This window comes from Triticum dicoccoides, chromosome 6B (assembly GCF_002162155.2).
Source record: "Triticum dicoccoides isolate Atlit2015 ecotype Zavitan chromosome 6B, WEW_v2.0, whole genome shotgun sequence".
In the NCBI taxonomy this organism is placed as follows: Eukaryota; Viridiplantae; Streptophyta; class Magnoliopsida; order Poales; family Poaceae; genus Triticum; species Triticum dicoccoides.
Window position 1 is genome coordinate 664,119,843 of NC_041391.1, and position 27,506 is coordinate 664,147,348.

Sequence of the window (27,506 nt, forward strand, 5' to 3'; positions counted from 1 at the left end):
AAAACGGCCCAACGTATTAACGGACCACAAACGGTCGACTGTAACCACGGGCTAAATTTGGCCCACAAGTAGAAAATGACAGTAACGAGCCGTAAGTAAACGTATGCTGGAAATGAGCCCAATAATAAATGGGCTCTGAGAAGGCCGAAAGATAACATGGGCTGGAAACGGCCCAACGGAATAACGGGCCGTTAATGGGTATAAAGTGATACACTATTCTTTATGGGCCAGTTTCACCACGGGCCGTTAATGGGTGTAAAGTGATACACTGTTCGTTACGGGACAATTTCACCACGGGCCGTTAATAGGCCAAGAGTTACATAGGGCCTCATATAGTTCGAAAGACGTCATGGGCCATACATGGGCCAGAAGTGAAAACGGGCTGAAATCATATTGGATGGCCCAGATGACGCTACTGGGCCTAATTCAAATATGGCATAATGGGCCTTGGGTTAGCGGGTTGTAAATGGGATATATGCAAACAAGCCGTTAACATGCTTTCCATGGGCCGACCCGCCACCTTTTGACCAAGTCAAACGGGCCGGCCTTTTCACAGGAATGGGCCTCTGTTGGGCCGTGCCACGTGTCGACGTATCATAGGAGCCTTCTGTCCAATGAGTGGATAACATCTGTCCCAGCAATGAGCCGACACGTGTTTCCTCCAGCCAATGATGATTTTACACGTGGAAAATCCTGATTGTTCGGGGATGTAATGGGTTATCAGATCCAAAACCCGACCCGATAGCTTAACGGCGTTTCGTTAAGGTGGATGCCACGTGTCGGTCACCTTTGACGAAAGCACTTCTGCGACGCGCGATTTATCGTCATGGAAGTGGAAACTTCCGTGATGATAATTTTGGTAATGTCATGGAACACTTCTACGATAGCATAGGTATGACTATCTCGATTCTGTCATAAAATCGTCATGGATGTACATGCATGACAGAAAAGGCGACCTACTGTGACAAACACGTATCATCATGGAAGTGTATTTTTTTTTGTAGTGTCAGTAGCTCACCCCCAATCCAATGGTCAAGCAGAAAGAGCCAATCAGGAGATTTTAAAGGGTATCAAACCTCGGCTTTTAGTTCCTTTGTGATGAACGCCGGGTTGTTGGGTGGAAGAGTTACCATCAATGTTGTCGAGCATCAACACTACCCCCAATAGATCTACGGGTTAGACCCCTTTCTTTAGAGGCGGTTCTTCCTAGTGACATCCGCCATGACTCGCCCCGAGTGGCGGCTTATGCGGCAGCTAACAATGAACAAGCACGATGAGAGGCACTTGACCAGTTGGACGAAAAGCGTGACTTAGCAGCAGATCGCTCGATGATTTACCAACAGGACCTGCGGCGTTATCACAGCCGTCGGGTTAAATCAAGAACCTTTCAAGAAGGCGACTTGGTGCTCCAGCTCATCCAGGATTAGAATGATGCACACAAGTTATCCCCACCTTGGGAAGGGCCCTTTGTGGTTAGCAAGAATTTGAACAATGGGTCATACTATCTTATCGATGTTCGGGAGCGCAAAGACTCCCGTAAGTCGAAAGAGGAGACCCGCCGGCCGTGGAACATAGCTCATCTTTGGCGTTACTACACTTGAGCCACAAGCTCACATGATGTACATATCTTGGTGATGTATATATTATCAGTAATAGAGCAGGACGACTGTCCTTTTCATCCCCACAGATCATATGTCTTCATTTTCATAGTTGCACAAAGACCATTGGGGGCTGATCATATTCGAATCTAGCTTAACCCATTGTTGGTCCGACCCAGAACGTATTCAAATTCGAGTCGTTAAATATTCTCAAGGTCACTTGGGGGCTTCCTGTTCAAACATAGGTCGTATTCGAACCAAAGAGAACATAGCTATCGTTACCCACTTGATCGGCGCAACGCCAAAACTCACTTGGGGGCTTCTTGATCGTATTCGAATCATAGCTTAACTTATCTTGGGTCTGACCCAGATCGTATTCGAATCAGAGTTGTTAAATATTCTTAAGGTCATTTGGGGGCTTCCTGTTCAAACATAGGTCGTATTCGAACCAAAGAGAACATAGCTGTCGGTACCCTCTTGATCAGCGCAATGCCAAAGCCATTGGGGCTACATGGTCGTATTCGAACCCTAGCTTAACCCCTTTGGGACGGTTTACTGATCGTATTCTAATCAGAAACCTTAAGTTTGTCTTTTTTCTGTGTTTGCTTGAGTCTTTTTGAAAGAACACTTTGGATTTGTCCTATGATCTTCTTTGTCCATAATTCAAGAGATATAAGGTTTTTGAGCCGGCTTAACTTTGAAGCAATCAGTAGCACGGCTTGTGACAAATTCCAAGAGAAAGTCGTGGTTTATAAACTGAGTCATCACCGTTACTGTCCGGGTCACTAAGCCGGCAGTGAAAGCTTGATATCTCAGGTATAATGTTATCATAGTTATATTACAAGTTCTGGTCAGCATTGTTTATAACTCATATTTTTATGTGGGACAATTATAACCCACCCTACGATGAGCCGCCAAGGGTCTCTGTGATTTACCTCTGTGCTGAGTTAATTACAAGATTTCTTATGCACAAAGGAAATCAAAAAGCATAAGATGGAGTAAAAATATCATGGCGATTTAAAGCAATGTTAAGGCATCGAAACATGCACGAAGGCACGGTGCAGCAAAAGTCATCTCTACTCCTATTACATGACTCCCCGAGTCAAAATGATTAAGCATTGTTTTTCAGCAAGGCTACAACTACGAGCCGCCCGACGGATTAGTTCCCCTGATTGCCTGAAGCTTCTGGATCAACCCTTTCCACTTCTTCGTCCTGCTCCTGGGCCTGGAAGGTTGACGATGACCAGTCAATGCCACTCAAAGCCTTAAATTCAGCTTCATCGTCAACTAGCCCGGCCGGGTCAATCTCAGGGGCAAAGGTATGCTTACGAGTTGGTGGAATCAAGCTTTTCAGGGTATACTGTGGTGTTGGGATTCTCTGGTTCTTCGCATCGTAACCCGCCTGGTATTTGGAGAGATCTGTTTCCTCAGCAATTACAGTGGCTATAGGGCGTATTGCCTTCACATAGATAGCAAAATCTTCTTGTTCAAAGGGTGCACCGTCTTCTTTGAGGCTTGGATACCCAATGGCAATGTCAGCCGGGTCTAGTTTCGGAAGCCAAGCCTTGGCCCGACTCAATGCAGCTACAGCACCAGATTGTCACGCCCAATATGCGACCCTATCCAAAAGGAACTCGAAGGTCCCACCAAGGATAGACCCGCATATTGAAACACTTTTGCAAGGTGGATATCATTACATCAACATTACATAATAGATGGGGATACATACAAGAGGCATACAATGCCACACGAATACAACAATATATCATACACAATATCAACTAAACACAAACAGGAGCTCAAACGACATCCACCCTGCTAGCCCAGTCTGCCGACCTGGAACCTATCCCCTGATCGAAGAAGCAGAAGAAGAACTCGACGCAAGCAAGCATCCCTGTCACGTCATGATCATCGCATAACCTGTACCTGCAACTGTTGTTGTAGTAATCTGTGAGCCACGAGGACTCAGCAATCCCATTACCATGGATATCAAGACTAGCAAAGCTTAAAGGGAAAGGAAGGGGTAAAGTGGTGAGGTTGCAGCAGCGACTAAGCATATATGGTGGCTAACATACGCAAATAAGAGCGAGAAGAGAGCAAGCAGAACGGTCGTGAAGCTAGCAATGATCAAGAAGTGATCCTGAACTCCTACTTACATCAAACATAACCCAGAAACCGTGTTCACTTCCCGGACTCCGCCGAAAAGAGACCATCACGGCTACACACACGGTTGATGCGTTTTAATTCGGATCTGGTGTCAAGTTATCTACAACCGGACATTAACAAATTCCCATCTGCCTATAACCGCAGGCACGGCTTTCGAAAGATTATACCCTACAGAGGTGTCCCAACTTAGCCCATGACAAGCTCTCATGATCAATGAAGGAATAGACCTTCTCCCAGGAAGACCCGATCAGACTCGGAATCCCGGTTTACAAGACATGTCGACAATGGTAAAACAAGACCAGCAAAGCCGCCCGATGCGTCGACAATCCCGATAGGAGCTGCGCATATCTCGTTCTCAGGGCAACACCGGATAGGTCAGCCTACGAGTAAAACCAGCCCTCGAGTTGCCCCGAGGTGGCCCCGCAGTCTGCCCGGTTCGGACCAACACTTAGACAAGCACTGGCCCGGGGGGGGGGGCTAAAATAAAGATGACCCTTGGGTTAATTACTCCCAAGGGAAATATAGGTGGTGTTGAGGCAAATGGTAAAACCAAGGTTGGGCCTTGCTGGAGGAGTTTTATTCAAAGCGAACTGTCGAGGGGGTCCCATAAATCACCCGACCGCATAAGGAACGCAAAATCCGGGAATATAACACCGGTATGACGGAAACTAGGGCGGCAAGAGTGGAACAAAACACCAGGCATAAGGCCGAGCCTTCCACCCTTTACCAAATATATAGATGCATTAATAATATAAGAGATATTGTGATATCCCAACATAATCCTGTCCACCATGAAGCAATCTTCAACTTCACCTGCAACTAGCAACGCTATAAGAGGGCTGAGCAAAGCGGTAACATAGCCAAGCAACGGTTTGCTAGGAATGGTGTCAAAGGTTAGAGGTTCATGGCAATTTGGGATGGCTTGATGAGAAAAAGATAGGTAACGCAGCATAGCGATAGAGCGAAGCAACTAGCATAGCAATGATAGTAGTGATATCCAGGGTAGCGGTCATCTTGCCTGAAATTCCGCAAGGAAGAAGAACGAGTCCATGAAGAAGACATGCGGACGTAGTCGAACGAATCCTCACAACTCCGGAACGAAACCGAAGGCAACCCAGAAAGAAGCAAACAACATGGTAAACACACAAGCGTAATCATGGCATGATGCACAATCAAGTATGATGCATGTCCGGTTTAATGAGGCATGGCATGGCAAAATGCAACAAACAATACTACAAGTTAAGTGGAGCTCAATATGCAACGAGTTGCATATTGACGAAACACCACATTCGAGTTATTTAGTTCGCTCTTGTTTAGGTACACAACAATATTAAATGTTTTTAAACATGGAAAGAGGTGAAACATAAGTAAACTAGCTATTTAGGCAAGTTTAAATGAGGCCAGAAGCAACAAACAACAATTCCGGAAAATCCCCATATGCAAATTATGGATTTGGTACTGTTCTGCCCTAAACACAATTTTAATGTTGTTAAACAGCAACATAAAGTGCACCATGTTAAACTAGGCATTCTTCCACCCCATTTACATATAAAGTTTATTTAAAACCGAGCTACGATTATTTAGTTATGAATTAAAGCATTTTAGCATGGCATTATGCAAAATAAACACAAACAACAAGTTAAACATTTTTAACATAGATGAAAGTGGCATATTATTAATCTACACAAATTCTAAGCATTTTACATGTATAAATTATTTTAATCCGATGCATGGTTCATGAGTTATTATATGCATGAAGTATGAGGGGTTTTCGGCAAATCTGTAAATCCTGGATAACTAGACAAATTCGCAGCGCAGGGAAAAAAACTACGCGGGCCGAATCTGGCTGGGCCAATGGAAGGGAAAGGAGGCGCTAGGGATTTTCTTACCATGGGCTTGGCCCATCTGTAGAGAAGGGGGGAGGCCGGCAGGGCGCGCTGGGCCGGCCTGCTTGCGATGCCCAGGAGGAGCGCAACCAGGGGTCAACACGCGGAGGGAGCGTCGTCCTCCCGAACCAGAGGACGAGCGAGGCAGCGGTCTTGGCGACGAGCGGGGCGGCGTACAGAGGGCTGGCGGACAACGGGGATAGAGGGATCCAGGCGCTCCTGCCCGAATCTGGCCGGAGGCGGGGCCGGACGACGAACTACGGGGACGGGCGGCGGCGCGAGGCGCTCTGGGAGAGAGAGAGCTGGTGAGGGGAGGAAGGAGAAGAGGAAGGGAGAGAGAGGCCGGGTGGCAGCGTGACCTGCGGTGGGGGTCGCTGGAGTTGGTCGCCGGTGACGCTTGGCGGGGTGGTTGCACGCGGAGGGGCGGCGCACGGGATCCTGGAGCCAGGGCGCTCAGGCGCGGGGCGCAGGGCGACGAGGACTGGGCTCGAGCGCAGGAGCTGGGCAGCTCGGGGCCCAGATGGGCTTCCCAGGGCCCGATCTGGGTTCCTGGCGAGCCGCGGCGGTGGGGCTGGATAGGGGCAACGTGGCACCTTCCGGTTGGGCGAGGGAGGCTGCACAGCGGCGGCTGGCCAATGGGAGGAGGCCAAGTGGCAGGGAGGAGGTGGCCGGCGCCGGATTACAAGGAAGGTGGCGGCGGCTGATGATTGGGGGCGCGGGATTCGAGGAGGGAGGAAGGCTAGAGGAAGGTGGAGGGGCTAGGCTGCCCAAAATGGACAAGGGGTGTCCATATATAGCAGGGGGGGCTAGGGTTGGGGGGTTTTTAGGTCGTTTCGGAGCCTCGGATCGCCATCGGACGGCTCCGGATCGGAGGGGTTTAGTGGGCTGGATTAGAGTGGGTGTGGGCTGTGAAGAGAGGCCTTGGGCTGAGAAGAGAGAAGAGAAGGGCAGCCCGGCGACAGTTTCGGAGACCGAAACGTCCGACGATCAAACCGGCAACGGTGCCGCTACGGATGACGGTTGGGCTATCAAACGGACTCCGAATGCGATGAAATTTGGCAGGCGGACTGTCTACACTATAATAAGACCGCATGACAAGTTGCAACCCATTCCGAGAACATTTTTATGCCACTTATAAAATAATATTTCAGAGGTGCCGTGGGCGCGTGCGAGTGTGTCTGGGCTCAGAACGGACAACGGAGAGAACCGGGGAAACCCGGACGGATGCAAGTTTTGAAAAACATGCGGATGAAATGCAGATGATGACATGAGATGAGATGCATAACAAGAACAAAATGCAAATCAACAGGTAAAACCCAACCATGAAGGAAATATCATATCGCATCTCCGGAAAAGGCAAGAGTTGGAGTTACGAATATGGAAAGTTGTATCAGGGGCGTTACAACACTCCACCACTACGAGAGGATCTTGTCCCGAGATCTAGGTTGGCACCGGAGGGAAAAGTAAGAGGAAGAGAGGAGGTAAACTAAGTTGCTTCTTTGACAAACGAGTGAAACCACAAACCTTGAGAGGTTGAACAAATTGAAAGAAACAAAACAATGGAGATGACCAAGATTGCAAACAATCCGTTAGAAAAGAGGAACAAGGAACATTACGATAACTTGAAGGTTGCAAAGACATGAATGGCGAGCACAATGGACAAGAAGGAATTGAAACCACTCTAGTTGAAACGAGATAAGAATGAATAAGAATGATATAATTTTGACAGCACTCCGACTGTAAATGGAAGAAATTGAACATGAACTTGACAAGATGAGAGGATACTTGATGAAATCAACAACACACTGCCTCCAGAACTATTGAAGGAATGGCACAAGGGGTAAGAAGGATTTCAGACAGCACTCCGATTGAAACGATAGGCAAAACTTGATAAGATGAAAGAACTTGAATGAGAACACAACACTCTGGTTAAATGGATAAGCACGAAAAGAACATGATCTTGACCAAACGCGGGAATGGGTGAGGAGAGCAACATCACAATGACTCTGTAACGAAAGAAAAGAAGTTAGACCGTTGGGATAAAGGGACGGAGAAGAAAATGACAACTTGTGCCACAAATGAGCTTGGAAAGCACCCTTCCAAGATGTTTACAACGGGGTTGTTGGAAAACCTACAACGAAAAGAATAAGCTTGTAGTGGGCTTATGGAAACATCGCAAGACTATGAGATGACATTCTGCCACTAACGAAAAACAATTGCTTGTTTGAGATCAACGAAGAGATGAAAAACCTCTTTCACCGAGAAGGATATGGAGAAAGCTTGGATCAATGATGAGCACCACAAATAGCAACATTCCCAATGGAAGGCTTTAGGTGAAATAAAACCCAAGATAACTGCAACGAAGAAGTTGATTGGTCGAAAAGATCTCTTGAACGAAGAGAAAATGATGGATTTAAAATACCTCATTCTTGACAACATATGAATCATGAAACATGAAGGAAATTGTCCAGAGTGACATAACACCACCACAAAAGATAAGGTAGAAAGAATTGCACTTCAGAATGCAAGATGAAGAATACTTGAGCTCCTCAAAACAAAACATGTGTTGAGCACCATGTTTATTTTAGAGTATAGCTTGGCGGGTCATAACTTCGAGAGAAGTCTTGAAGAACAATTGAAGAATGAAAAGAATCCTTGATGAACCATCATGTAGAGCCTCCATGAAGAACTCCAGTAATAAAAGGATGATAAAAAGAAAGAGAAGTTGAAAACACAAGGTGAAGCCTTGCAATGATTTAGATGGAGCTTTGCGATGATATAATCGAGAGAACTTGGAACTCCGGACAAGAAAGATGAATAACTTGAAACCGAGAAATACTTCATCATGAACAATCTCCGGAAGAAAGAATTAAACACTTGGATGGAACAATAATAAGAATTACATTATGCGTATCCTTCATCAATTTGAATTGATGACAAGCAACGGATTTGGCATACTACTTATTCTCGTAGGAAGGATCAAGATAGATATGGGGCAAACTTGTGAAGGTCTTCAAGGAACCACCGGTAGGATTTGGAAACAACGAATATTTGATATGATAACGGAGGAAGAGAAATCTTGAACAAACCGCCGTAAGAATTGAAAATGAACGTATCAAAGGCACAATTCACCGGGAAGAATTGGAAAAACGAATGAATATACTTGAGGGGATTTAGATACAAGTGAACAAAGAGATCATGAGCTTATTGGAGAATACTTGAATGATGCATCGGAAGAATTCGAGAACGAGAGTTGAAAGCTGAGAATGAATAATTCTGAGATGATGGGCTACATAGAATCAATCTGAAAAGACTCTTGAATTGCTCCGGATGGGTGGAAAGAATTTAAGAGAGCCATGAATCTTCGAGAGAAGGGACAAGATTTAGAGGAAACACTTCTTCGGTCTTCGCATGTTGAGAATGATGACGAGAACCACCCTGAATTTTGGAGATACTCCGGGAGAATTAAAAGAGGAAAGGTTGAGCCAAAGATGAAAAGAATTAGAAAACGACCTTGGAGAAGGCATGTGACTGATGAAAATTCATTCTTACGTCAAACTTGGAAATGAATTTGAGAATGGCTCCGAGAAAATTAGAAGAGTCAGGTAAGATCCTGGGAAAAGACCTATGGGTTAGGGCCCACTCAAAAGATACACCTTCAAAAAATTACTTGAAAGGGAAATTGCACCGGTTGAATTAAATGACTTGAATGAGATAACAACCTCGAAATATCTTGAACGGATTGAGAATGGAAACACAAGTCTTGTGAAATATCTTCAGCACTCCAGGACAAATGAATAGCGAGAAATGAAAGATTAAGAGGTGCACCGGTATGAAAAAGCATTTGACACGAGGAAAAGAATATGATCAACACTGAAAGCTTGAAATGGATCCACCGGAGAAGAAAAAAGAACGGAGGATGATGAACTTGAAACTCCGTTAGTATCTTCGTGAGAATCACCAGATAGGAACATTGATTGAAAGGAGTGAAGAGACTTCACATGAATAAATGGATACTTGATTTAACATATATGAGTCCTTGAAGAAAAAGGGTGGGAGGGCGGGAAAACAAAGGCAACTTGGGACAGATGAAACAAACACCGTTTAGAAAACTTAGAATTGATCTTGCGGATGGGGAGATTGATCGGATCCACTTGAAGAGAAGCACGCCGGTTGGAAAGAATTGGGATGACAATCTCGATGATCAAGAAGGATTACCACTCTCATAGAAATATGAGAACACCGCTTAGGAAAGGTATGGAATCAACACTTGACATTGAAGCAACTCAAATACCAAAACTCAAAACAAAACAAAGGATTGGCTTGCAGAAATAAGCCGGAACAAATACATATGATAGAGATTTACCCAATCCCATATCATGCATCTGTCGGAAAGATATCCTAGGAGCTACTTGAATTCCCACCTATAAAACTCCTGAAACTTTCTGGTTATGCAATCTGGTGTTGGGGATACAGGGGAAGCAATATATCTCACCCAAACTAACAATCCCTACATCCAGCTGTATCCATCCGTCAACACATAACCAAGAAACCTCCGGAAATCGTGTACCTCAACCTTAGAAAAGCATCCGTTATACGAGTTATGGCAATACTCCCGAACTCCCCAGTACTGGGTGACGTCGAGGTTATCTCACCAACAACTGCATAAAAGAGATTTTCGACGTTGGCAAAACTCAGATATTCCAGAACTGCAATGATAAAATTGTGACGACAACACCTCGGAGCTCAACTCCCCGGGTCAAAGCCACATAATAGACAGGAGGCACCAAGAACAATGTTCTCGTCACAAAACCATCGGAACGATTCCAAGATACCCGCGTGATCCTAAAAAAATTTAGTGAAAATTTGAGGAGAGGAAAGACAAAACATCTACGTCAGGAGTCCTCACCAGAGCGACGAAGGGGGCTGAGGAGTAAAAAGAATCCTACTCTCCGATATATATAATCCTAAGACTCAAAACATTTTTGTTCTAGACTCAACAACGGCCAACAATCAAGGGGGCTCCTATGGTCGGTCGAGGCTCTGATTACCAACTTGGCATGCCCAATATGCGACCCTATCCAAAAGGAACTCGAAGGTCCCACCAAGGATAGACCCGCATATTGAAACGCTTTTGCAATGTGGATATCATTACATCAACATTACATAATAGATGGGGATACATACAAGAGGCATACAATGCCACACGAATACAACAATATATCATACACAATATCAACATCCGTCTACGGATGAAACACAAACAGAAGCTCAAACGACATCCACCCTGCTAGCCCAGTCTGCCGACCTGGAACCTATCCCCTGATCGAAGAAGCATAAGAAGAACTCAACGCAAGCAAGCATCGCTCTCGCGTCATGATCATCGCATAACCTGTACCTGCAACTGTTGTTGTAGTAATCTGTGAGCCACAAGGACTCAGCAATCCCATTACCATGGGTATCAAGACTAGCAAAGCTTAAAGGGAAAGGAAGAGGTAAAGTGGTGAGGTTGCAGCAGCGACTAAGCATATATGGTGGCTAACATACGCAAATAAGAGCGAGAAGAGAGCAAGCAGAACGGTCATGAAGCTAGCAATGATCAAGAAGTGATCCTGAACTCCTACTTACGTCAAACATAACCCAGAAACCGTGTTCACTTCCCGGACTCCGCCGAAAAGAGACCATCACGGCTACACACACGGTTGATGCGTTTTAATTCGAATCTGGTGTCAAGTTATCTACAACCGGACATTAACAAATTCCCATCTGCCTATAACCGCAGGCACGGCTTTCGAAAGATTATACCCTGCAGGGGTGTCCCAACTTAGCCCATGACAAGCTCTCGTGATCAACGAAGGAATAGACCTTCTCCGAGGAAGACCCAATCAGACTCGAAATCCCGGTTTACAAGACATTTCGACAATGGTAAAACAAGACCAGCAAAGCCGCCCGATGCGCCGACAATCCCGATAGGAGCTGCGCATATCTCGTTCTCAGGGCAACACCGGATAGGTCAGCCTACGAGTAAAACCAGCCCTCGAGTTGCCCCGAGGTGGCCCCGCAGTCTGCCCGGTTCGGACCAACACTTAGACAAGCACTGGCCCGAGGGAGGCTAAAATAAAGATGACCCTTGGGTTAATTACTCCCAAGGGAAATATAGGTGGTGGTGAGGCAAATGGTAAAACCAAGGTTGGGCCTTGCTGGAGGAGTTTTATTCAAAGCGAACTGTCGAGGGGGTCCCATAAATCATCCGACCGCGTAAGGAACGCAAAATCCGGGAACATAACACCGGTATGATGGAAACTAGGGCGGCAAGAGTGGAACAAAACACCAGGCATAAGGCTGAGCCTTCCACCCTTTACCAAATATATAGATGCATTAATAATATAAGAGATATTGTGATATCCCAACATAATCCTGTCCACCATGAAGCAATCTTCAACTTCACCTGCAACTAGCAACGCTATAAGAGGGCTGAGCAAAGCGGTAACATAGCCAAGCAACGGTTTGCTAGGAATGGTGTCAAAGGTTAGAGGTTCATGGCAATTTGGGATGGCTTGATGAGCAAAAGATAGGTAACGCAGCATGGAGATAGAACGAAGCAACTAGCATAGCAATGATAGTAGTGAGATCAAGGGTAGCGGTCATCTTGCCTGAAATCCCGCAAGGAAGAAGAACGAGTCCATGAAGAAGACATGCAGACGTAGTCGAACGAATCCTCACAACTCCAGAACGAAACCGAAGGCAACCCGGAAAGAAGCAAACAACATGGTAAACAGACAAGCGTAATCATGGCATGATGCACAATCAAGTATGATGCATGTCCGGTTTAATGAGGCATGGCATGGCAAAATGCAACAAACAATACTACAATTTAAGTGGAGCTCAATATGCAACGAGTTGCATATTGACGAAACTCCACATTTGAGTTATTTAGTTCGCTCTCGTTTAGGTACACAACAATATTAAATGTTTTTAAACATGGCAAGAGGTGAAACATAAGTAAACTAGCTATTTAGGCAAGTTTAAATGAGGCCGGAAGCAACAAACAACAATTTCGGAAAATCCCCATATGCAAATTATGGATTTGGTACTGTTCTGCCCTAAACACAATTTTAATGTTGTTAAACAGCAACATAAAGTGCACCATGTTAAACTAGGCATTCTTCCACCCCATTTACATATAAAGTTTATTTAAAACTGAGCTACGGTTATTTAGTTATGAATTAAAGCATTTTAGCATGGCATTATGCAAAATAAACACAAACAACATGTTAAACATTTTTAACATAGAGGAAAGTGGCATATTATTAATCTACACAAAATTCTAAGAATTTTACATATATAAATTATTTTAATCCGATGCACGGTTCATGAGTTATTATATGCATGAAGTATGAGGGGTTTTCTGCAAATTAGTAAATCCTGGATAATTAGACAAATTCGCAGCATAGGAAAAAAAACTACGCGGGCCGAATCTGGCTGGGCCAACGGAAGGGAAAGGAGGCGCTGGGGGTTTTCTTACCATGGGCTTGGCCCATCTGCAGAGGAGGGGGGAGGCCGGCAGGGCGCGCTGGGCCGACCTGCTTGCGATGCCCAGGAGGAGCGCGACCAGGGGTCAACGCGCGGAGGGAGCGTCGTCCTCCCGAACCAGAGGACGAGCGGGGCGGCATCCAGAGGGCCGACGGACGACGGGGATAGGGGGATCCGGGCGCTCCTGCCCGGATCTGGCCGGAGGCGGGGCCGGACGACGAACTACGGCGACGGGCGGCGGCGCGAGGCGCTGCAGGAGAGAGAGAGCTGGTGAGGGGAGGAAGGAGAAGAGGAAGGGAGAGAGAGGCCGGGCGGCAGCGTGACCTGCGGCGGAGGTCGCCGGAGTTGGTCGCCGGTGACGCTCGGCGGGGTGGTTGCACGCGGAGGGGCGGCGCACGTGATCCTGGAGCCAGGGCGCTCAGGCGCGGGGCGTAGGGCGACGAGGACGGGGCTCGGGCGCAGGAGCTGGGCAGCTCGGGGCCCAGATGGGCTTCCCAGGGCCCGATCTGGGTTCCTGGCGGGCCGCGGCGGCGGGGCTGGATAGGGGCGACGTGGAACCTTCCGGTTGGGCGAGGGAGGCTGCACAGCGGCGGCTGGCCAATGGGAGGAGGCCAAGTGGCAGGGAGGAGGTGGCCGGCGCCGGATTACGAGGAGGAGGGAGGTGGCGGCGGCTAATGATTGGGGGCACGGGATTCGAGGAGGGAGGAAGGCTAGAGTAAGGTGGAGGGGCTAGGCTGCCCAAAATGGACAAGGGGTGTCCATATATAGCAGGAGGGGCTAGGGTTGGGGGGTTTTTAGGCCGTTTCGGAGCCTCGGATCTCCATCGGACGGCTCCGGATCGGAGGGGTTTAGTGGGCTGGATTAGAGTGGGTGTGGGCTGTGAAGAGAGGCCTTGGGCTGAGAAGAGAGAAGAGAAGGGCAGCCCGGCGACAGTTTCGGAGACCGAAACGTCCGACGATTAAACCGGCAACGGTGCCGCTACGGATGACGGTTGGGCTATCAAACGGACTCCGAATGCGATGAAATTTGGCAGGCGGACTGTCTACACTATAATAAGACCGCATGACAAGTTGCAACCCATTCCGAGAACATTTTTATGCCACTTATAAAATAATATTTCGGAGGTGCCGCGGGCGCGTGCGAGTGTGTCTGGGCTCAGAACGGACAACGGAGAGAACCGGGGAAACCCGGACGGATGCAAGTTTTGGAAAACATGCGGATGAAATGCAGATGATGACATGAGATGAGATGCATAACAAGAACAAAATGCAAATCAACAAATAAAACCCAACCACGAAGGAAATATCATATCGCATCTCCGGAAAAGGCAAGAGTTGGAGTTACGAATATGGAAAGTTGTATCCGGAGCGTTACATAGATCATGCAAACGCCCTCTTTAGTTCTGTAATCCATTGGGGCAACACAGAAAGCTTTCTTAACACATCCGCCAACAGGGTAGGAACTTCATTGGACAGAGCCACGCTGGCTAAAGCGCGCTGAGACCCGGTGTAGAGTTGCTCCACCAGGGTATAAACCGCCTTCAACTTGATCAGAGAGTCCTGGTTCAGATTTCAACTCCTGGGGCCTGCATAGCAATGTCAGGTGCGTTAAGAGACAGAATTTATATGATCTTGGAAAAGTATAGTTTCTCTAACTTGTAGGGCGACTTACCAAAGATTGCGGTAACCATCTGAGTCACACGGCAGTTTAAGCCGGACAGTTCATTGTTTACCTTTTCAAGAGCCACCTCTGAATCAGCAACCCATTGAGTTAAAGCATTCTTTTCATCAGCCCAAGTTTTTCTTTCTGCTTCAAAGTCGACCTTCAACTTCTCTTGTTCAGAAACACTGAATTCAAACTTGGAGTTAGCTTTTTGGGTTTCTGTTTCTTGAGCTTGCAGGTGTTTCTTCAAGTCAGCAATTTCTATTTGCAATTGACTGATGGTAGCCTGCACAAGGACCGGATCAAAAAACCATTAGCATATTATATTTGAAAGTCCCAAGCACTTAGCAAGCAAGACTACTTGGCACTTGGGGGCTAATGTCTACCGCGGAAGTCTATTTATAATGGTGGTTCATAAAGATTGGCGATTCACAAAATTGAAGTACCAAGCACTTTGCAAGCAAGACTACTTGGCACTTGGGGGCTAATGCATATTACAGTTCAAAATTACACAGTTAAATATGACCTATGCAAGCATGTGAAGGACCGACTCATTCATTTTGATTAAACCGGCCCTTGGGGGCTACGGATTAAGCTGGATTTTTTACAGGTTTCTAATCTAAAGGTATTGTTAATGAGTGTCTGATGTTTTCTAAGTCTATAGCATATTCTTCATAAGCAATAGACTTGGGGGAAAGAGGAAGTCATACCTCAAATTTATAGTGCATCTGTTTCACCATATCGATTTCAACGTCACGGCTACTGTGCACTTGGTTCATGTAGCCGGAAAAGATGTCTCCAATACTCATGTGAGCATAATTTGCAACATCAAGCTTGACCCGGCGATGGTCCAGAAGTTCTTCTTTGGCGGGACACTTGGCCAGTACAGTTGGCCTTCCCGGCTCAACAAACCCGGTTATAGTAATCTCAACATCAGTGTTTTGCTGGTCATCTGTTCAGACCGGGCTAGTGGCTTCTGGATTTTCCGAGTCATCAACGGCTCGTTCAGCAGGCAAGTCAGCAACGGGAGTTGGTATGTTTTGAGCTGGCTCAGACGGTGGATCATGAGTTGACGAGTTCGGTGCAGCTGTTTCAAGAACCTTCTCAGTCATGGCTGTGTCTTCAGACGGCTTGTTCTTTCTAACCCGTTTGCTGGGTTTGGCTTGTCCACTACGTCAGAACAAAGGTTAATACAAATGCAGGGGATTAAAGTAAATACAAGATAAGGGAATTATTGTTACCATGGTGCAGTCTTGCAAGCCGGCAGATTGGACTGCATTGAATCACCGGAGGAAGGGGAAGTTTCCTGATAATCCGAGTCAGAAGGGTTGAGTGGTTGACGAGTGAGACCCGCCAAAGGGTAAAAAATATTTAAAACGGAGGTGACCTTGTTCCGCCGCTTCTTGGCATGTTTGATAAGTCGGAGGAGAGTTTTGCATCCTTGCTGGTCTGGGTCTGCCTCCGGCTCTCATGAATCTGCCGCTTCAAAAGAAATTGAGGATCTTGATAAGCTAGAGGATGGGAAAACATTACTTTCCGGGTCACTCTGTGAATTTTCCGTCTTGGTGAAGGCTCGGAGTCGAAGTAAAGGATAGTTACCTCACCAGCCTTGTTACGGCTTGCCCCTATGTCCTCCTGCTGATAATTAGTGTCAATAAGATAATTCAAAAAGGAGCCAAGAGAGTCAAGGGCTACCTTCGACTCAGAAGAATCTTCAAGCCGAAGTAAGTCGGAGGCGGTGGCCTTCTTCTTGGCGGCTCTCTTTAGCTTTCTGGCTTTCTTTGTGGCCTCGTGATCATATTTGGCCTTCCAGAATTTATCACCCGCCTGTGAGAAGTTGAGCAGAGACATGAGTATGGGTAAAACATCGAAAAATCAAAGTAATATATTCAGTTGGGCAGCTTACTGCTGGAGCCGGAGTAGCTTCGTAGAAGGGAGCTAAGCCCACCTTACCGCAGTCTGCTAAACTCTCATTCAAAAGTGACTTTGTCATATCATTGATGACATGTTCAGGCAAGTCACCAGGGCTGTGCCGTAGAGGGTCATCCTTTTTGCCAGTATAAGTGCATATCAAACCGGGGCGGCGACTCAATGGAATAACCCGCCAGGCGAGCCAAACCTAGACTAAATCAATGTCGTTTAGCCCATTCCCCAGAGGAGCCTTGACATTAGCCAGGGTGGGGGCGACATTTTACGTTCGGCGGCTGTTATCTTGTCGGGGAGCGGATGTGTGGAGTCCAGACGGAGAGCACGAAGGCCGGACAGAGGATTTTCACCAGCCGAAGAGGTATCTTGGCAGTAAAACCATGTCTGATTCCAGTCTTTGGGATGACTTGGTGGATTGGCATAAGGAAAGATCACGTCCCTTCGACGCTGGATTGAGACACCACCAAGTTCCAAGCTCTGGCCGCTAGCGCATTCATTCTAGCGGTTTAAGTAAAATAACTCTCTAAAGAGCAATATATTGGGTTCTTCTCCAAGATATACTTCACTGAATACTTGGAAGTTGCAGATGTTAGACACGGAATTGGGTCGAATGGCTTGCGGGCGAAGATCAAAGAAGTGCAACACATCTCTGAAGAATTTTGAGCCAGGTGTAGAGAAACCCCGGTTCATGTGATCCGTGAAAACAATAACCTCCCCCTCTTTGGGCTGGGGAAATTTTTCTTCCGGGTCTGGGGCACGATAGGACATGACTTCTTTCTTCGGCAGATAGCCGGTCTTCACAAAGTCCTCAAGTGTACTCTCTGTGACATTCGGTTTGACCCAGTTGCAGGAAGTGGGTGCTTTTGGTGCCATTGTGACAAAATCCTAAGGAGTAAAAAATTTCGGTTCAAATTCAAGCCGGGCGGAAGCATTACAGTACAGATTTAAGATGGCGGCTTATGAAGGGGCCTAATGGTATAAGGATGATTATGTCAAGGTTATTTAAGCGCCATAGGTTGAGTGGTCAAGATTAACAAGTGAGCATTTCCTCTTTAAAAAGTCAGTGACAAGAGTCGCCATGGTTAGATGGATCTAACAAATTCAGATTTTTGCCTAAGTGTTGCATAAACACGTTTCAGAAACTACAACTATTATTTTCGATCAAATGACTGTTCAAAAAATAAAAAAAAATTAGACCTAAAAACATGGTACATAGGAGTTCATGCATCCTAATGAGGATTCCTTACAAAGAAATAGGATCTGCTAGTGCATAAAATGGATGTGGAATAGCTACCGCATGAGATCTACGCTACTGTTGGATCAAAAGAAGCCATAGCAAAGGAAACATGAAGAACGGGGATGAACTACGAACTGTACAGAGGAACTCGCCAACCCTAGCATGGATTTAAGATGCAGAAAGGGGAAAACTTACAGCGCTGGATGTGTTGTGGAGGGGCGCCGCCGTTCTCTGGTCGGATTCAGGTTGATGCAGCGGCCAAGGTTGATGGAGACGAGGTGCACTATAGCGGTGGCGGAGCTCGAGCGACAGTGGGGGTGCGAGAGGAAGAAGAAGACGAAGGGGGAGAATGAAGAAAGACCTGGTCGGGTCTATTTATAGGGAAAGACCACCAAAAGAGCACGAAAAACAAGGAGGCCAAAAACATAAGTTATCCAACTACTAGGACACCTTGATTTTCGGGATGGTCATCAAGATAGAGATCCATTGGGATACATTGAACAAAACATGCATTTATGGCAGGTGACGTCATGGCGGGTTACCACAAATCTAGAGGATGACGTCATGGCGGGTTACGGAAGTTTCAGGGTAGAAGATTTTTTCTTAAATGTTGAAGATTGACATGAACAAGTCCAAATCAATCTGGGGCCTAATGTTGGGGATATAACTATTGGTATGACCCGCCCAGGAGGGGCCGGGTTATACCTACATGTACCTTTGAAGCCCAAAACCAAGGTTGAAGATGGCAGTTCAATTAAAGGCTCAAAGCCCAGAGGCGACTTAAGGCCCGTAGTGATAAACCACCATATATATGCGTGACTTGTATGGTAAGGCAAGAATAGTTAAGAGACCGAGCCGGACACTGTTTATGAGCCGGCCGAGACTCTGTAGAGCCGCTGGGCATCGATCTCTGTATATAAAGGGATGACCTGGCGGCGGTTCAGGGCAAGTAACATCAGCTTGAGAGCTAGGTCAAGTGATTCGCTCCCTAGTTAACGAGTCATAAGAAATCCCACTCAAAACTGGATCATAGGCTTTTACCTTCACCGTAAGGGGCCAAACCAGTATAAACCTCGTGTCCTTTGTCCTGATTAACCCCTTTAAGCTTCCTAGTTGCGATGGCTCCACGACTAAGTCCTTCCACTAGGACAACTGACGTGACAATTCCACGACACCATCCAAGAGTAACAAGAAAAACACAAACACTTGATAAGAACTCCTTGATTGACCTTCAATCAAAGCTCCTTTAGGAATCCATAGGGACACTCGATCTCTCACAAGAATGTGATTATGGTGAAAGAAGTAATCTTGAGGTGTACGATTTCAATAAAGGGAAGTTCCTAGTCTTTAAAGAATCAAATTGGTAAACAAGGAATCATGTTGAGAACGTTGCATGAAAAAAAAAATCTACACTCACGCAAGATCTATCCAGGGAGATGCATAGCAACAAGAGAGGGAGTGTGTCTACGTACCCTCTTAGACCGTAAGCGAAAGCGTTTAGTAACACGGTTGATGTAGTCGAACTTCTTCAGACCTGGTCACATCCCCAGCAACCGAACACAATACAGATATCATCGGAGGTCCGAATGCCGAAAAAACGCCCTCAGCTCATGAGATCATGGCCATCATTGCTCCATGGACGGAACCTTTCCTAGCCTACCTTAATAGGCAGGAACTTCCTGATGACCAAAATGAGGCCCGTCGCATAGTTCGGCGTTCTAAAGCCTACAAAGTTCATTAAGGTGAATTGTACAAGAAGAGCACTACCGGAGTTCTCCAACGGTGCATCTCCGAAGAGGAGGGACAACAACTTTTGGCAGAAATACATGCTGGTCTAGGCGGTCATCATGCCGCAGCTCGGGCCCTCGTAAGTAAAGCTTCCCTGACATGTTTTTTCTAGCCAACAGCCGAAGCAGATGCACATGAGCTTGTCCAACGTTGTGTGGGCTGTGAACTTTTTGCCAATCAAAGCCATATGCCTCCCACTGCCTTAAGAACAATCCCCATCGCTTGGCACTTCGCGGTCTGGGGGCTTGATAAGGTTGGACCTAGGGCTGCAAGAAAATCTCGAGGCTCGTGAGCCGCTCGAGATCGACTCGTTTTTTGGCTCGACTCAAGATCGACTCAAAAAGAAATGAGCTGAATATGAACACTTTCTATAGCTCGGTTGAGAAATGAACTGATCTTGAGTCAATACTAGCTCGCTCGATTTTAGCTCGATGGCTCGGCATAATATAATTATGTTAAATGATCATGTCATATATTAAATGAAAATAGGATAATTTGTTAGCATATATATCGCCCATGATTTTTCTCCATTTTATTTACAAGCAAAGATGGAAGCTAAATTAATTGGAGGGAAAATTTAGGCCATATTATGGTACATGGTCGGCCATGTGTTAAATAGTCTATTGTTTTTGGCATCTCCAGCATGCACTACGGTGCAAGTTTTTATGATTGTTTCCCTATTTTTTTTATATATCATGAATTGTTCTCTTATGTAGATACTAGACTTTCAGTTGTGATAGAATACGTCATTCTAAGAAATTTATATTATCATCATTTTGATTGGGATAAATATTATGTTTTCTATGTCAAGTTGTGCCTTATCTAGCGGGAATAATAGTCACATACTTTAAAAAAATTGTCTCATTTAGCTCGAAACTAGCTTGAGATCGACTCGAGATTGTTACAACCTGAGCACGAGTCATGTTCTACAGCTCGATCTTGAGCTTCACTCAATTTGAGCTCGCTCGAATAATAATATGAGTTGAGCTGAGCCAAGTCCAACTCGCTCGAACTCGACTCGTTTGCAGCCCTAGTTGGACCCCTTAAAGGGGGAAGCCACAAAAAGATGTATTGACTAGTGATGGTAGATAAATTCACTAAATGGATAGATGCCAAACCGGTAAAAACAGCTAAAGCAGGGCTAGTGATCGACTTTATATCCGGTGTGGTACACCGCTATGGCGTCCCACACAGCATCATCATTGATAATGGCTCCAATTTTACAGCCGATGAGGTGAAAAACTGGTGTGCTACATTGGGCATTAAACTCGACTATGCATCCGTCTACCATCCTCAAACTAACGGTCAGGTCGAACATGCCAATGGCTTGATCATGGCCGGCATTAAACCTAGACTGGTGCGCTCCTTATGGGAGTCAGATAAGCACTAGGTTGAGGAACTCGATTCCTTACTCTGGGGGCTGCGGACTACGCCTAATTGAACGACCAGATACACACCTTCTTCATTGTGTACGGCACAGAAGCTGTCCTGTCCTGCGACACATCACTCACCTCGAGTGCGCATGTATGAAGAGCGAGAGGCCAAGGTCGATCGGCAGGATGACCTAGACAAACTGGAAGAGGAGCGTGATGTCGCAAGAGCCCGTTCTGCATTTTATCAACAACATGTCAGGCGATGCCAGAGCATAGAAGTGCGGGCCAAGACATATAACGTCGGTGTCCTCGTCTTATGCATCCTAGAGAAGAAGAAGGATAAGCTCAAACCAAAATTGGAAGGCCCCTTCATTATAGATGAAGTTCTCGCAGGAGGAGCCTATCGCCTTCGTAATGCATCGGATAATCACCTTGAGACAAATCCATGGAACGCTGCTCGGCTCCGAAGATTCTACGGATAGTTCGGACGCACTACCTTTTGTTCTATTTTAACTAGGTTTTCCCTTTCTCCTCTCCTTCTTGTTTTTTTTCTTTTTCATCCCAGGGTGTGTTCGGATTTACCGAACTGATCAGGGTACACATCTTCAAATGTATACACTCCACACATAACTGGGGGCTTCTTTAACGAAGCTTATTACTATAAATCTTGTGGCTTACATTGTCCCTGTCGTTTGTTCCATACATTTTTTGCCACTATATGCACCTCTATGACTTAAGTTTTTGCCAAGCTGTGTTGCCTAGCTCTTGTGCTTATACCCTATGCTCCCGATTGTTCGGCTAGGGTGTAAAGGGAGTACCTCTGTGATTATTACAGCCAGGTAATCCGGACCTGTACTATCAGGGTGATCTCGCGGGCGGGTTCATGAGATGACAGATGCCATGAGGTGGCTTGAGGTGAGGGCAAGACTGCTCTGGAGATCCGGGGATGGGATTAGGCAAACAACACGCGGTGGTTTACCCAGGTTCGGAGCTCTTCGGAGAGATAATACTCCTATCCTGCATGTCTGAATATATATGCAGTGTACATGTCTGGCAGTACAAAGTACTCCTAGAGCTGTAATACAGAAGGCAGTAGAGCGCCTCATGCATATGTGGGTGTGTGGCATGGGAGCCAGAGGCTCTGGGTGAGCACGCATGTATGTGGCCGAATGGATGGATGGCTAGCTAGCTTGCTTGCTAGCTAGCTTGTATGCATGAGCGAGTGCCCATGATGGATGGATGGATGTTTACTTTGTAGTGTGGCTTGCTACCTTGGTCAAGTCTGTGCCTTCTTGGCCAAGGGAATGACCTCTTCTCCAAGAAAATGCCTCCCCTGGGTCACTTTATACGATAGTGCCCAGGGACAAGTAGCACTGTACATGATGTCACGTATGACGAGTGAATAGTGTATGCTTTATCAGCAATAGTGGTTGCGGTATGTCCTTCTTGTCGGTGTTGCGTCGAATGTGATGTCGCGCTTGACTTCGCGTAGCAGGCCGGCTGGAGCAGCCGGACAGGGACCCGGCCGGGCGGCCGGGATGGTGAGTTCGGCCGGGTCGAGGAACTTGGCTGGGTTGAGCAACCCGGCCAAGTGCGAGCCGGATTGAAGGGCGTTGCTGGCCCCGGTGTTTTTGAAGCATCGTTCGCTGTCTTGGGACTACCCGGGGGTCATGCCCCCGTCATTAGCTTCCGAGGAAAAGTTGCGCGGAGGGTTTTAGTGGGCGTCGATGTAGCCGATGATGACATCGAGGTTGCCGGGCACGGACCCGGAGTCTGCCGGTTGGGGGGTGGGGGCCTTGCCGGACGCAGACGCGGAGTCTGCCGGCTGAGTGGGGGCGCGCGAGCGCACCCACTGGGTGTAGCCTCCGAGCCTCCGTGCAACTTGGAAAAGTTGGGCGGAGGGTCTTGGTGTTGTTGAAGAAGCCGACGGTGACGTCGAGGTTACCGGGCGTGGACACGGAGTCTGCCGGCTGGAGGCACGAGGCCTTGCTGGACGCGGATGCGGAGTCTGCCGGCTGAGTGGGGGCGCATGAGCGCACCGACTTGGTGTAGCCTCCGAGCCTCCGTGCAACTTGGAAAAGTTGCGCGGCGGGTCTTGCTGTTGTTGAAGCAGATGGTGGCGTCAGAAATGTTGGTTGTAGCCGGCGTCGGGCCTGCAACCTGCATGTAGCCTCCGAGCCTCCGGGCGAGGAGGGGGTTCCTCACAGAGATGTTCATGCAAAAGACAAGGTTAGTCTGCGCAGATATATTAAATATTTGCTTTTAGCATTGCAAGTTTTATGCAGAGGGTGCCGACTCAGTTTTGTCCGAGCCCCCTTCAGTCTTTTTATGTCCCCTCCACTCTTTGCCTTTGCCTCTTGTTAGCTAGACAGTCCAGAGCTGGTCTATAGCTTTTACGAAGAGTGGCCGCAAAGTGGAGCGTACAATACTCGGACTACAGGAGCAGATTCGATCGAGTAGATACACATAAAGGAAACGTCCGGGTTGCCCAAGCCGTCTTCTCCCAGACGTTTTTCGCATGGGGTGACCCTCCAGCTTTTGCTCTCGCTTGCCGGACAGCCGCACTGCGGTCTGTGGCTGAGAGTGTACCTTCGGTACCGTATGCGCTACTAAGCCATCTGTGGGAACGAACATATCGGGCCGGGCGGCCAGCCTCCAGGCCGAGACTGGCTGGCATCAGGGCGACCAGTAGTGCAATTATAATAAAGGCGGAGGTGGTCCCCGAGGGTTGCTCGGGGTTATCCGGTTTGTGTGTGGTGCAAAAATAAGCTGGTGGGGAGCTGACATTGATTTTCGTGCAGACGAGGCAGAGGTTGCCGAAGACAGCCGACACGTCTTGGCGCTCGCAGAGCATGCCGGCAGACCCACTGGGTAGCCTTCGAGCCTCCGGGTGCTCGAAGGGGGTCCAGCCGGTCGGCCTGGCATAGCCGGCCAGGTGGCGGTGCAGGACATAGCTGAGCCGGCTTGGCACAGCCGACGATGTGTCCAGGCTGCCGGGATCGTCGGTGGAGCGCCGTTGCGGACGGAAGAAGGTGTCTGGCAACCTTTTTCTTTTTTCTGTTCTCTCTTTTTTTAGACAACCGACATCTTTTTTTGAGCTGCCGGGTAGCGGGAGCAACCAGGACTTCCGGGTAGCAGGCGCGACCCGGCCTTCCTGCATTTTATTTTTCTCTTTTTCTTTTCTTCAAAGCGGGGCTCGGCCGAAGCGGAGCAGGGGAGCCAGTGCTTGTGCGCGGGGATGCCGGAGCCGGCGGGCGCACGGATCCGGCCGCGAGCTGAGCCGGAGCCGGTGTGCAGGCCGCAGGAGCCAGGGGCGGAGCCTGCCAGGGTGGGAGCCGGCCAGAGCTGGCCCGGGCCAGGATCACGAACGCGGAGGAAACCGGGTCGCGCGGAGGGCGCGACAGCGGAGGCGGAGCCGGCGAGGGGAGCCCACTGGCGCGGCCGAGCTGCAGGCCGAGCAGGGAGGGCGCACCGACGCGTGCGGAGGCAGGAGGGCGGCAAGGCCAGGGCTGGGTCGTCGTAGGGAGCTGGCCAGGGCGGGAAGCCGGTGCGGGGAGTCTTTGGCATGAAGTGGAGTGGGGGGCTGGCCAGAGAAGCGATCCGGCTTCGGGGTCGGAGGAGGTGAGGCCGCCCAGCCGAGATCCAGGCAAGGCGGCGAGCGGGTAGAGCCGGCAAGCCAACGTGCGGCGGCCAGCGGGACCAACGGGAGGTCGCAGAGCATGGAGCTGAGCAGCGCGACGCGGCGAGGCCATGTGCTGGTGGAGGAGGCCTGCAACCAAACGAGGCAGCATGATGGGTGCGGACGAGGGGAGTTAGGCATGACCTGAAGCAAGGCAGCACGAGCAGCAGTGACCCTGATGAGGATGCGCTGGCAGATGACGCAGCCCAGCGGAGGCAGAGCCTGTTGGAGGAGGCAACGCGGCGGACGGAGGCGGCGATGCAGGAGGAACCGGACCCGGCGCGCGAGGCGGCAAGCTGGTCAGCTGGCATTAGACACGGTGAGGACTGCACGTGCGTGCGGTGGGTGGAGTAGGTGGTGCGGACAGGAGGACGGGGGGAGCCGAACCTGGCAGTGGCGACGAGCCGGACGAGGGAGAGGAGTAGTGGCAGAGCGGGACGACGCAAGCGGATCAGCGCGCAGTGGTGGGCGAACCGGAGCGCAGGCGAGGCAGCACGTCGGCGCGCTCGCATGGGCAGAGAAGAGCAGGGGCGAGCTGATACACAGTGTATGGCCAATGTCTGGCTTGTGTATACGGGGTGTATCTGGCTAATGTACAGGCCGTGTCCGACCTGCACCTGAGAAGTGTATGAGGAGTGTCTGAGGCCAACTCCACCGCGCGACCCCATCTTGTCCGGGTGTGTCCGTTTGGGGTAAAACGAACGAATACCGCGACCCAATGCGCGGCCTTAAACGGACAAATGTCCGGATTCCGTCCGTTTTCGACCCATCCCCGGCCCAAAGTTGCGCTCGGTTTGGGGTGAAACAGACGCGCGCGGACGGCCATGACACACGCCCTTGTCCCCCCTCCCGTGGCCCTCCTGTCGAGGACACTAGTAGTCCCTCCGCTCCCAACACTTCAACCCTCTCTCTCCCGCCCCGCCCCGCCACTGGCGCCGCCACTATTCTTCGGCCGCCTCTTCATCGTGCAGCCCCTGGCCGTCCATACCATAGCACGTGTAGACATGGCCGCCACCACGCCCGCGCTTTCACCATAGTTTTGGCCGTCGATCGGAGGAGGTTTGTCCATCGCCGTCTTTGCCGGTGGCAGAGGAGACACGACCGCTGGCAACGTACCACGGCGGCCGCGACAGCTTCTGACGGCTCCAGAGCGGCCAAGAGCCGGCCGGCAACCACTCCTGCTGCGTCGAGGTGATCATTGCGGCCTCTTCACCACCATGAATTCAAGGTGTTCGACATTTGGCCCACAAAGGTATGGACAATGGAGACGAGTTTTTCTTCCACCACTTCCTTTGTTCATCGGACGATTCATCATCGGATGATGAAGATCTTGTGGTGGCTGCACTAGTCGTTCACGACCACATTCAACGACAGCTTCCTCGGTACAGGGGGTCAGTCCCTGGCCGTGCTCCCAACCTGAACCGCAACAGGGAAAGAGGCCACGCCCTGCTCTATGCCGATTACTTTTCCAATAAAACCGATCTTCAAGCCGGATAAATTCCGTCGCCGTTTTCGAATGGCAAGGCATGTGTTCAATCATATCCGAGAGGGAGTGGTTGCTCATGACCCATACTTCGGGTGCAAGACGGATGCCCTTGGCAAGCTTGGGTTCTCCTCTTACCAGAAATGCACCACGGCCGTCCGCATGCTTGCGTATGGAATTCCAGGCGATCTGGTGGATGAGTATGTGTGTATGAGCGAGACAACATGCCTAATGTCAATGTACAAGTTCTGCCAGGCTGTGATCGAGGTGTTTGGCCCAGCGTACTTGAGGAAGCCAACTGCCGCTGATCCAGAAAGATTGTTGGCGACCAACGCAGCTAGAGGCTTTCCAGGCATGCTTGGCAGCATAGATTGTATGCACTGGGAGTGGAAGAACTGTCCATTTGCTTGGCAGGGCCAGTACAAGGGGCATGTCAACGCGTGCACTGTCATATTAGAAGCGGTGGCATCACATGATCTTTGGATATGGCCTTCTTTCTTTGGCATGGCAGGTTCTCACGATGATATCAACGTGCTACATCGTTCTCCAGTCTTCGCGAGGCTTGCAGAAGGCCGCTCCCCACCTATCAACTTTGAGATCAACGGCCACCAGTACAACAAAGGATACTATATAGCTAATGGTATATATCCTCAGTGGTCAACTTTTGTGAAGACAATCTCGAAGCCTTAAGGTGAGAAGAGAAAGAGATTTGCCCAAAAGAAAGAGAGTGCTAGAAAGGATGTGGAGCATGCTTTTGGTGTGCTTCAATCCCGATGGGGCATTGTTTGATACCCTGCACTGTCATGGGATGAAAAGAAGCTTTGGGAGGTGATGACTACTTATGTGATCATGCATAACATGATCGTCGAGGACGAGCATGATGACAGTATCTTCGACCAAGGATTTGATTTTCAAGGTGACAATGTTGAGCCCCTGCACCAAGAACTGGCCACGTTTGATCACTTTGTCCAGTTCCATCACGAGCTGCGTGATTGGCACACTCATATGGATCTTCAAAATGACTTGGTTGAGCACGTGTGGGAGCATATTGGCAACCGATAGATGTATTGGTTCGTTTTATGTTCATTCAAGACAATTTCGATTTGGTTGTAAAACTTTCTTTGTTAAAGACAATTTTGATTGGGTTGTAAAACTATTTTAATTTTCAAACAATT